At 42.5% G+C, this 13,078-nt stretch overlaps 1 pseudogene; it reads left to right on the top strand.

Moving 5' to 3' along the window:
* The first annotated feature begins 258 nt into the window (after positions 1–258).
* LOC136654701 (5S ribosomal RNA) lies at positions 259–375 on the top strand (annotated as a pseudogene).
* Positions 376–13,078: the final 12,703 nt, after the last annotated feature.

Raw genomic sequence — 13,078 nt, 5'->3', positions numbered from 1 at the left:
CAAGTGGCCCCAGGGCCGGGGTTTGGATGCCCCTGTCCTAGAGTCACAGAATATTTGTCAGTAAGATCACTGACTGAAACATGTCAACTCTGCGTTGACATGGGCAGGAATAATAGGCAGTTGAGATCACCTCTACTCAGGGATGGCCCAGTGTAATCTTGGCCCAATGCTGCCTCAACCCACTGTTGCTGCTCCCCCCTCCAACAACACAGTTGATGGCAATCCAGCCCTTTGCCTCCTTTGCCTCCTTCCCACATAGTCACCAACTGTTACCCTGCACATGCCTGATCTCGTCTGATCTCAGAAGCTAAGCAGGGTCAGGCCTGGTTAGTACTTGGATGGGAGACCGCTTGGGAATACCAGGTGCTGTAGGCTTATACCATAGTCTTTCGAGACTGAAGGTTGCCAACCAATTTCAACAGCATAGGAAGTCCATGGCATGCTGGGAGCTCCCAGCATGTCCTGTTATATTTAAAAGGACCACATGAAGAAGGAGTGAGGTTAGTGGATAGGGAAGCAGATTGCCATCTTCTGCATAGTGTGATAGGGCAAGAGCAGCAGCGATCTGCTTCCCTAGCCATTGACCTTGAATGCTCCCTGCATGGTCCCTTCCTGATTTGTGCACTTCCTGGTTTGTTTAAAGACACTGGGTGAGGAAGGAGATGGGACAGGCAAGTAGCAAAGTGGATTTGTGTGGCGATTGGCTGGAGCAGACTTGGGGTGAAGGGTACCTGAGTCTGTTTGCTGCTCAGTGTCAGCTACATCATCTCCTTCCTGGATGGGCCAGCACTACTGTATTTGACAGGACTAATCTAGCATGAGAAAATAAATATATTAAAGTTATGGTTATGGTTATTGGAGGCTGCTAATAATACTATTGAATGGGAGTTGCCAGCTAGCCAAGTACATGAAGACTATACATACCAGAGTCAAATGGTTTGTTAGAAACATTTTTTGATACATTGCACTGCATTTGACCACATTTTCAGTATCATACATAGGGATGAGATTAGAAATTAGAAGTGGCAGAATTTTAATTCAATAAGGGAGCACCTGTCTGACAGTGAAAACAGAAATTCTGTTAAGTTTTGGAACAAGCCACAGCTGCTGGCTGATCTTTTGAGATGGAAATTGATTTAATTCTCCAGTACTGAAGGAATGGAATGTTTCCCTTGTGTTTTAATTGATTTTTCCTTATTGTGGAATGTTATTTGTCTGCATCATGGAATTTCCCAGGGTGAAGAAGGAAGGCTTAGATTTCAGTCACTAGGCAAAAGATGTGTACAAAAATGAAAACATCTGTGGCAGCAGCCTGTGGAATCAATGGTTTTGCTTTGGAGTAGAGGCAGATGTGTATCAGGACTAGTAGCATCTTCTAGTAAGAACACAGAAAGCCACTCTTCCTATATGCACTACCTCTGCCAATGGAGTGCACGCTGCATCTTATGGGGGTGGTGACCAGACAGCCCAGGAGAGACATGTATTAATTTTTTTTACTTAAAATATTTTTTACTTATTTTCCTGTTTGGCTGCCAAAGGCACTCCTCCTCAGCTTTTTAACTGGCATAAGTCTGAGGAGAGTCAAGACGTGTGCTGGGTGACTGCTGCTGAGATCCACCCCACCTGCTATTTACCTGCCCCAGTGGTGTAGCTAAGGGGGTGCAGGGGGTAGCAGTTGCACTGGCCATCAAGCTTTGGGGGGGGGGCAACAAGCTAAGCTTGACACTAGTGACCAAAATTGTGAAAATCTTGGTATGTATGAATAATACTATAGTATAGTATTGGCAACCTTCAGTCTCGAAAGACTATGGTATCGCGCTCTGAAAGGTGGTTCTAGCACAGCGTCTAGTGTGGCTGAAAAGGCCAATCCGGGAGTGACAATCCCTTCCACACCGGGAGCAAGTGCAGTCTGTCCCTGGTCTGTCTCCCTGGCTATGGGCCTTCCTTCTTTGCCTCTTAGCCTCAGACTGTTGGCAAAGTGTCTCTTCAAACTGGGAAAGGCCATGCTGCACAGCCTGCCTCCAAGCGGGCCGCTCAGAGGCCAGGGTTTCCCACTTGTTGAGGTCCATCTCTAAGGCCTTCAGATCCCTCTTGCAGATGTCCTTGTATCGCAGCTGTGGTCTACCTGTAGGGCGCTTTCCTTGCACGAGTTCTCCATAGAGGAGATCCTTTGGGATCCGGCCATCATCCATTCTCACGACATGACCAAGCCAACGCAGGCGTCTCTGTTTCAGCAGTGAATACATGCTAGGGATTCCAGCACGTTCCAGGACTGTGTTGTTTGGAACTTTGTCCTGCCAGGTGATGCCGAGGATGCGTCGGAGGCAGCGCATGTGGAAAGCGCTCAGTTTCCTCTCCTGTTGTGAGCAAAGAGTCCATGACTCGCTGCAGTACAGAAGTGTACTCAGGACGCAAGCTCTGTAGACCTGGATCTTGGTATGTTCCGTCAGCTTCTTGTTGGACCAGACTATCATGTTATATATCATTGGAAAGGTAATTTAATGCAGAATTCAATGAAACAAACCACATTGGAATATCTGTATTCTATCAAAAGTTATGGCCAATTAACCAGAAAATGAAAAAAAATTGTCTTATGGAACAAAAAATGGATTTTCTTAACTCAAAACTGACCTATGAGACAGATTGTTCTGAGGGTTAGTGACATATTATTATGTTATTGACATGTTATCATGATATAGCATGAAACCAATAAGGTGTTAATATGAGTCAGCTCTCATTTCTACGTATCATAATACCGTTACCCCTGCGTACTGGGTAAAAGGCACTTTTTCAAGTGGTGCCCCTCTTATATTTAGCAGGGGGAGAATAACCATCCCTCTGCACCCCAGCACAGTATCTCGAACCTATCGGGCACAGTTTTCATTTATTTACTTAATTAATTTGATTTTGTCTGGGGGAGCTACAAATCTTCTTTGACCCCAGGTAGCAGATAGATGCCTTAGCTATGCCACTGACTGAGGGGAGGCAGCAGAGGAAGTAGGTGGGTTCCTCCCAATTTTCACTTTTTAAAAAGCCCGGGCATGACATCACTTCCGGTTCTGACACCACTTCCGGGGCAACATTTGGAGCCTGGCACTGTGCTACATGATCATTAGCTATGCCACTGACCTGCCCCCTGCCTGCCCTGCTCCCATAAACTGCCCGTGACCTACTCCAGTGTGACCTGGGTGAGCTGTTAACATGTGTGCAGGCCCTCCGGGTGTTTGTGCTAGAGATCCCACAATGCATGACAGCACTGTGACTTTTGTGGTGCCTCACTGGGACCTATAGATTTGGGTCATTAGGTAAGTCACGGTGCCGGCTTCATTGTAGTATAAAAAAGGCACTCACTTTAGTAAGAAAGCAGGTGGGCTAGTGTATGCTATAGAGATCCAAAGGGAGATATAGCTGCTACCCATCTTTCTCTCTCTCTGCTTCCTCTGTCTCATAATCTCTTTACCAATACAATATATAACTTGATGTCATAATGCTGTGCATTCCTCCCCTTCTTCCATGAGTCAATTATGAGAGGCAGAGATGAGAACCTCTGATGCAGTTATGTCACAGTACAATGGTGTTGTATGTTGTCGTGCACTATGTTGTATGTTGTCATGTTGTATGCACTATGAAAGAGGGGGACCAACTAAACATGCAGCATCAGGAGCTCAATATCTCTAAGAACATCTAGTTCTGCCTTTAAATTTGAGAACTTTTTTTTTCTTATCACAACTATATACCAAATAGCTTCTGTCCATTTATCATTGCAGGCAACAGCCTCCCTCTTCCAAGGCATTCTTGTCATTCATTTGTCTCTTGGTATGGGTGGCAATATTGGAATAAGTTGGCGGAGAAACTAGTGCCTGCTGCTGCCGCCACCCCTCCCCTCATCTGGAAATGAGGGAACTCCGCAGAGGTCCCTGCATCATTGCCAGGCCTGAGGATGTTCCCATTAACCAGTGTGGAGACAGAAGGAGGAGCTTCCATGTGAGTTCTTTGATTCAAAAATTTGTGTGGCATCTCGTCCTTCTACCCTAGTGACTAATGGGCATTCTCCCTCCAAACCCCAGCATTCTCAAAAGGTGTTACTAAGTATGTATAAGACACATGAATGTGGCAAAGAATAAATGGTAGAAGGGAATGTGAACCTAGACCAGAACTCTTGTCTCCAGGGTTGACGCTAAGAGAGCATCAGTTCCAGAAGTTTCTTGCAAAAGGCAAACATTTCCTATGGTTCCTTTCTGAGGACCCCATGCTGCCGGGCTTTGCCTCAGGTCTCCTAGCAACCTGGCAATAGTATCTTCTTGCTTCTCTCTGACCAAGGTCTAAGTTTGCAGGTTGAATTCTTTTTAGTGGTATGTATTTTCTCAGATTTTTGTTATGTTGGAAGCCACCTTAAACAGTGGAAGAGGTGGGGCAAAAATGTTTCTCCATGGAGGAAACTTTGGTGCACAGTAGAGTTTCTTCACATGAGCGAAAATCTGCAGTGGTACAAGCCTTGACCCAGATGCAATCTGAAGCTCAGGTGGAAGGGAAAACACAGCTGGCTCTAATGTGAGCCATGCCATCTTCGTTATCTATGTTTTGTGGAGTACATACATACATAAGACTTTTATTGGCATAGGTAAAGGAAATACACAACAACAAACAGACATCCAGAACAAACAGAAAACAATAAAATAAAACAATCATAATAATCCAATACTCCCTTCCCCCCCATTCACCATAATATAGCAGAAGATCCAGAATTCTGTCCTGCCAGTACCCCAGAAGCAAAGTTAGCAACCTTTTCAAGAGAATCAGTTTCCACTATAGAAAGAAGAGATTGTAACGTAATCAAATCCTCCCAACCCTGCATTTTATTCAGCAGTGGAACCAGATAGTTCTTACGAAGGATGTCATGAAGTGGGCAGTAAAAAAAATATATCTTGTAATGTCTCCACACAGTTCCTGTCAGAGGTACATTTTAGCAGGGAATGCCACTAAACCTGCCCACTAGCAGAGCTGATGGAAATGCATTACATCTCGCAAGGGAGAATGCTCTGCGAGCCTGCAGGTACTGCAGATAATAAAAGAAAGAAGCCAGCTTCTCAAAACTGACTGGGATGTGCAGATAGAGAGGGGAGCAAATGGTGTTAGCTGTGCAGAATAGCTCTTGATGCTCAATATCAAGCAATCTTTCCTTGATAATCCTGTAGGCTTCATTTAAACCAGTCATACCTAGGCTTGCTGTGTCTAGTCCTATCGATTTGAGCTTGGTGAGTATATCCGCAACCTTCACAGGCAGTACTGGATCAGCCAGAAGCTGGTACATTAGCCCATATGGGGCAGCATTGAAGAAGATTGCAAGCCAGAATTTTACTGATCTCAGCCAAGCCAATGTTTTGAGTCGGATAAAACCCACTTCAAGACACATAACAGAGTATGGAACACATCTTGGAAAACCCAAGATCCTCTGCAGGAAGGAGACCTGTATGCTCTCAGTTGATTGATTCAAGGCCTTATGCCAGATTGGACAGCCATAATGAACTTGCGAAAGTACCTTTGCCTTGAATACCTCTAAAGCAGCCGGGACATATCTGTGACTTTGGCTCAAAAAAACCCGGGAGATTGCAAGGGATGAAATTTTTGTTGCATTTAGGACTGCATTACGATGAGAAACCCACAAATGCTTGTAGTGGAAATTAATGCCTAAATATCTAAATGACTTTACCTGTTCCATTTTGTTGCCCATAAATGACCATTTAAATGGTTTCCAACTGTTGGCTAACACCATGATTTTAGATTTAGAGTAGTTGATCTGTAACTTGTTGGTTGTAAAATACTCTATAGATTTATTAAGTAGGCGTTTTAAGCCAATTCTTGTTCGAGAAATAAGAGCCGCATTATCTGCATACAGTAATAGCGGCACTTGACAGGACCCAAGTATCGGGCAATGACCATCCACTATCTTCAAGGCGAGGGCTGAATTGTTCAGGAACAGGTTAAATAGCATGGGAGCCAGAATGCATCCCTGCTTAACCCCTTTGTTTATAGCAATGGGGTGTGTTAGGCTACTACTCCTGGTATATCTAGCTTTACATGATGTGTTAGAGTATAAGGTTCTTAATTAAAATCAATAGTCTTTTATCAATCCCCATGCTGGCTAATTTAGACCAAAGAGTATCAATGGAATCAAACGCAGCTCTTAGATCAAGAAAAGCCACATAGAGTCTTGCCTTGGCTTTCTTAACCTGCTTATGGACCAGATGAGATAAAATTAAACAGTTATCCACTGTTGATTTGCCCCGACAAAATGCTGATTGCTCAGGACCTAGTCCTAGGATATCCTTAGAGTTGATCCAGGTAGAAAGCTTATTACTTAGGTATTTCGCATAAATTTTGCCTATTACAGAGAGCAAGCTGATAGGCCGGTAATTTGCTGGGAGGTTAGGATCACCCTTTTTAAAGACTGGGATGATTGTTGCTGAGACCCAGTCTTTGGGAACTAAGCCAGTTCTATCGATTGTTGTGAAAAAGGGGGCAAGCAAGCGAGTTGTGGAGTATTTGTTTCAATATTTAGTCCTCCCTCTTTCCAAGGCAGTAAGCAGAATAGGAAAAAAGTAATAAAAACAGCCCACTCCATTAACATAAACATGTGTAATTAAGAAATTAAAATTTCCCAAACCTGTTTAAACCTGGCAATTAAATACTGAACCAGAATGACAAAAGGCTTATAGCCCATCTGGGTCTTTATGTTTTATTGATCTAAATATAGAACACAAATCTATATTTAGATAATCCCACACTGGAAATAGTTCCTAAACCCGTAGCAGTGCTGACCCAAAAGTTTTCATGTTCTCTTCTCTCACAGTTCACCTCTTAAAACATATACAATCTTGTATTTTGTACCCAGAGGGCGGTGAGTCACAAATCATGTACTGCACTGGTTCTCACACATTTAGCACTGGGACCCACTTTTTAGGTCCCACCAGAAGTGATGTAATGACCAGAAGTGACAGCATCAAGCAGGAAAATTTTTAACAATCTTAGGCTGCAATCCTACCCACACTTACCCAGGAATAAGTCCCATTTACTATTGTTGTTAAAAGAATATACATAGTAGCTTGTTAAAAGTACAGATCGGTAACATTTCCCCAAATGCAGTCACATACCATGGTAGCATCAAGTTTAATATATTAAAAATAAAACATTGAAATGAATGGGGACCTACTTGAAATTAGTTCACAACCCACCTAGTGGGTCCCAACCCACAGTTTGAGAAACACTGATGTACTGTAATGAAGAAGCTTATGTTTCCACAAGCTTGTCTTGGTTCTCCACTTGTATCTCATTTTATGTATCCCATTCAGATCTGTGAGTCCAGCCTTAAATCCAAACTCCTCCTAAAAGCTTCACTACCTGCTTCAGATTGTATGCTGAGCTCATAAGTGACATCAACCTTGCTATGACATCACAAGAGAGCAAAGGTAGGGCAGCCCATAATTTTGTTTCAAATCATCTTGCTCAGCATATACATTGTTAGAAATCCTTTTAACCTTTTAATTGTGCAACTTTGGTTTAAAGGCCATCACATACAGAGATTCTTGTCAAACAAGTCTATTCAACAGAAGTACATATATTCCAAAATTCCTTGAAGTTGTGGGTCCAAGGAGACAAGAGCAGTTGCCCAACATTCTGGGTTAGTTTATGCTTCAAAAACCATGTCAGTCAGTCCCTCATTTAAGTGTCTTGGTTTCAGGAAAAAATGACTCAAGAAGTTTTCTGAACACCAATACTGAGAAGGGGACAGAGGATTAAAATGCCTGACTTTGTTGTAAAAACTCCTTTCCTTTATCAACAGTTTCTCTTGATACAAATCAGAAGCACATCTGAGTGCTTCTTTCTTTCTTTCTTTCTTTCTTTCTTTCTTTCTTTCTTTCTTTCTTTCTTTCTTTCTTTCTTTCTTTCTTTCTTTCTTTCTTTCTTTCTTTCTTTCACACAACTGTTCTTGTGTTTTGCTTATACGGTATTTGCATCTGTTTGACCTCTCTTGTTGCTTTGACCTTTAAAGCAAGGCTTCACTTATCCAGATCATTTACACTGTGAACTCTTAAATCCATGCCTGCTTCTCTTTTGGAGCTTATTCACAAGTCTCTCCCCCCCCCCATCTGTGTGCTGATTCATGCATGTCTTCTCCATCCTATTGATATTTATACATGGGATCTCTTTGACCCCAAGAGATTAAAAGCTTTGTAAAAGAGAGTAACCATGAGTAAGTGGCTAAGATGATGTATAGTCATGCATGGGTATTTCCTATTACATTTGCCTTTTAACTTGTAAGTTTTGGACTCAGTTACCATGAGAATGTCACACATATGTTAATTGTTGCTTCAATTTCTACTTCATCTAGCCGTAATTCTCTGTATCTGGGCTTTCCATGATCAATTTTGTATGCTGATATTTTCCCCTTCTTTTTCTAAACTTTTCTTTTATATACTCACCCAAGACAGATTCCAGGAACTAGAACAAAACTGATGATTGTATTTACTGAAATACAGCAACTGGATATACTTAATGACTACTGGACTTCAAAATAGGATGCAGTGGAATTACATTAAGTAGGGCATCTTACTTGAAATTTAATAGGTTTATAAAGCAATAAAGTATGTGTACTTTAGTGTTTCCTGACTGACAGGTGCACAACTGTAGTATAAATTAGCCAAAATGTCAGTATGAACTAGAATTTGTGTTCCAGAGCTGAGAATAAGGACAATCTGACCAATATGATTCATTTGCACACTAAAAATTAGAAAATCTTTAACTGACCCTGAATAAACAGGGAGTGTCCCAAAATGAATCTTAAAAATAACTTTGCTTTCTTCCAATATATAAATCTTCATAGTTAAATCTGGCCATTTCGCACTGAAGCGTTTAATTTGACTTTACATGTAGTACATTAGCAAAAACTGTGTTATTGCTATACTCAGTAAGTCGTGAGTAGAAATGTACTCAAAATTGTTTGGATTGGCTAACTGTTCTTGCCATCCATCATGTTTAAGGCAGCTTATACTCTTCAAGTAGTGCATGAATTTCATTCAAAGGGCCCTTCTGTTAGAATGATTAAAGGTTGTACCAGGGATATGGAGGTTCAAATGTCCACTCAGCCATGGAGCTCGTCCTGGGTGGCTTTTCAGGGGCAGCATCACAGGGTGGTGCCTGGTTGAGCATAAGGCCCACATTCCTGAAAGGGCCCACATGCGGATCACCTCACGGAATAAGGAGATCTTCATGGTGGTGGTGACCAGAAGCATAACTAGGGCAGAGCCTGAGGGACACCTGCCCCAGGTGCTATGTCAAGGAGGAATGCATGACTGTCCCTCAGACTCCACCCTAGTTATGGAGGAGGTGCTGGTGGTTTTGAGTCCCTCATTCCTTCTCCAGTGGAGGCTCCCCTTCAAGGGAGAGTATCAATCTGACAAACTTGTGTTTGAAACACATGTATAATGTAGACACTCTGGTCAGAGACTTGGAACTAGGTTGTAATTTCATACACATTTACGCAGGAGTAAGTCCCACTGGACTTACTTTTGATTAGACACACCTAGACTTGCACTGTTACGGCCCAATTCTCCAGGGCTACAGTGGCAGTCTAGCGCACGCGGCCATGGGGATGGCTGTCACGAGTGCTGGAAAGCACTTCATGATGGCCAAGTGGTAGGAAGCGCTGGCATGAAGACTTGCACAGGATGAGGGAGGGTGGGAGGTGTAATCGGCCAGAGGAGAGTGGTGATGGGGCATGGGTTGGGCAGATCGGGCCTGAGAGGTACGCATTGAGATAAAATGAATCAGATAGCAGTCGCATTTATCAATAAGGTGAAGAGAAAGCAGGATACTGGATTTTTCTTCCAGATGTGTAGTTGCTGAATCTCCAGCCATACAGTTGCTAAGTGTAGCATGGGTTAGCAGCTGTTCAAGGTTTCAAATTTACGGAAGCCAGGATTCCCATAATAAAGTTTGGTGCCTTTGAGATCTGAGCTTTCATTGACATTCTAGTTCATAACGAAGTTCCCATCACATTATATTTGGAATTTTTCTCTTATCTATAGAACCATGTTTATTCAGCTGGTCCATAATTTATAATGCAATTTAAAGCCATTAAATAAAATTGTTTCATAATCAAGCACAGTTCACAGACCTAGAATCTGCCCTAGAAAATTCCAGCACATTTGCCTCCCCTTTTAGAAAAGATAGATGTGTAATCCATTAGTACCGTATTCATATAGTATTAATTAATTGTATGAAAAAGCAGAAATCCATGGTTTTCATTGTGCCTTATATGGTTCAGCTATTGCTGCACAGGTATTCCAGAATAAAGCTTCATTATAATTGCCAAAGCCATGTTTTGATTTAGCAAGGGTGGATACTTGTAGGTAGTCCATGTGAAAATGTTATAGAACTGTTCCTTTGAATAGCAGACCCCAGAGGAGGGGCAGATTTCTTAGTTGTATGACAGAGATAAATGACCTTCAGACTGAGAAAAATTTGAGAGGGGATTAAGATAGCTATTGTTGTCTAAAAGAGCACTGATCCTTCTCAGCAGAGGTGGCCCAAAGGTGAGGAGACTTCTGGTAGCTCAATCAGATTTTCTATCCACAGATCTGGCTCAGCATGGGTTCCCCACACTGTACTGAGCCAGACTTGGTCCAATCTGAACGCTTCAATGGCAAGCTCTGGAGTGGCTCTGGAGGGCTTACTGTAACCCACAGAGGCTGCACACATCCTCCCATGACCTCTGCAGGCTTCAGAATGCCTCTAGAGATAAAAAAAAATGCTATCTCCAGTTTTGGGGGCTTTTCAGTCTCCCTGCCACCCCATTTTGGCTTCTTCTCCAGGGAAGAAGCTGGAACACATGGCAGGGTGATTGGAAAGCTGCTGAAGTGGGAGGAGACAGTGGATGGTGGCTGTGGTAGGGCTTTCAAAGATCGCCCGAAAAGAGCCTTGCAGACAGCATGCAGCCTGCATGTTGGACTAATGACAAGGATATTGTGCTATATCTGGGAGCAGAGAGGAAGCCAGTAACAGACTTATTGAGGAGAGTGACATGGTTGGTATGATGAAAGAGGCAAATGATTTTGGCAATACAGAATGGAGGTGAAGGGATAGAGATGAGCCAATGGAACAGACTGCACTTGCTCCCGGTGTGGAAGGGATTGTCACTCCCGGATTGGCCTTTTCAGCCACACTAGACGCTGTGCCAGAACCACCTTTCAGAGCGTGATACCATAGTCTTTCGAGACTGAAGGTTGCCATTACAATACAGTCAATGGAAGGAGGTGATTGTGGTACTCAAGGTAAGAAATGACCAGGGTATGAACTACGTAGTTTTTGCCAAAGGGACATAGTGGAAGGGCCAGACAAATACACAACTGTTTCAGCTACACATACTTGAGTTTAGTTATAGCAGGGAAAGGAAACTCTGATGTTATGCCAAAGTCTTCACAGGCAAGATGGTTTTTAAGAAGGGGTGTGGAGAAAATAAGCGGCATTTTGCAAGTGTTCTGGAAAGCATTTTCAAGAATAAGGGACAGCAAGGGCAGAGACATTGAGGGAACAGCTGATCTCAGATGGTTGAGGAGAATCAAGGAAAAAGGAGTCAAAAATTAAGTTGGGTCTGAGTCTGTACATCAGGGTGGATGGTGATATTATGAGTGGAGTAAGAGAAGGATTTGGGAGGAATGATTAGGCATTTAATCTTGTACAGTGTAAGGCAATGGTGAAGTATCCAACAGAAATGTCAGGCAGGGAGTTGAAGATGCAGAATTGGCAAACTGTAGGACAGAAAAGTAGAGTTTGGTATACTGGGCATATGGTTGGTATTGAAAGCTCTTTCAATGTTAAGAAGTGTGTAAGAAGGAAACACACATGAAATTATATCCTAAAGGCCAAGATGTCTTTATGTAGCTCTTAGTTATATCTATACAAAAGTATCTAAAACTATTGACATGACTAGGAAGTTGTGGACCAGGGTAAGCAGAGAAGTGATCAAACCATTACGGAAATCTTTAAAATGAGTCAGGACTATTTGTTGGTTTCATGATGGGAAGACTTGACATTAAAGAAGTGGTTTTTTCATTAGTGTGTGCCGAAGATCAAAAAGGATTTGTGAAATGCATTTACAGAACCTTTTGTTGCCAAACAAAACTCTCCAGTTATAAGCCTAATGGAACATAAAACGGTGACTTATTTGAGGAGCTGACGAAGCTTGACAAAAAACCCACCCTAGTGAATATATCTTCACTAGCAGGTTTCCAGATCCTCCTGAAACTCAAGGTCAGAACTTGGGACTGGTAATAGCACCACAACCAATCATTCCTACACAACCCTTGCTAATCATTTGAGCAACAGTGTGTTATGGAATAAAGATATGAAACCTGCCTCAGATTATCAGAATGTAGTCTAATTTTGGATCATAGTAGGTCCCATGTTATTTAAAAAAAAACCAAAAAACACCTTTTTAAAAATGTAGACCAGGTGCAGGTGTGCAGGAAGGGATCCACTTCAAAGGAATTTGTGCAGAATTTGGCTGTATCTGGTGGTTCAGGGTAGAATCATAGACTTTAAATGGTTTTGTAAGCCATCCAGTCTAATCCCCTACTCAGTACAGGAAATCCAGAGCAAAAGCATTCCCAACAGATGAGTTGTCATCCTCCGCTTGAACACCTACAATGAGGTGACATCTCCCATCCAAAGTAAGAGATTCCATCTGCTATTAACATTAAATAAGAGTTTCTCCTAATGTTCAAATGGCATACCTTTTCACTGAAGCTATGGGGTCTAGCCCTACCATTTGGGACAGAAGAGAACACATCTTTGTCTATTGCCTTATGACAGTCCCCTCAGGTATTTGTAGAGCACTTTCATGTCCTCGAAGCCTTCTCTTCTCTTCTTGTTATGAGCCTTCTCTTCTTGAGTTCCTTCGGGGAGAAAGGCGGGGTAAAAATAAAGTTATTATTATTATTATTCTCCAGCAAGGCTGACCCATCCATGAGGCCTACTGAGCTGGTAGGCAGCAGATTGGCAGGGGGGCTCACCTCTGTCA

The sequence above is a fragment of the Tiliqua scincoides genome, chromosome 5, assembly GCF_035046505.1.
Source record: "Tiliqua scincoides isolate rTilSci1 chromosome 5, rTilSci1.hap2, whole genome shotgun sequence".
Classification (NCBI taxonomy): domain Eukaryota; kingdom Metazoa; phylum Chordata; class Lepidosauria; order Squamata; family Scincidae; genus Tiliqua; species Tiliqua scincoides.
This window is presented reverse-complemented; position numbering and strand designations above follow the sequence as displayed.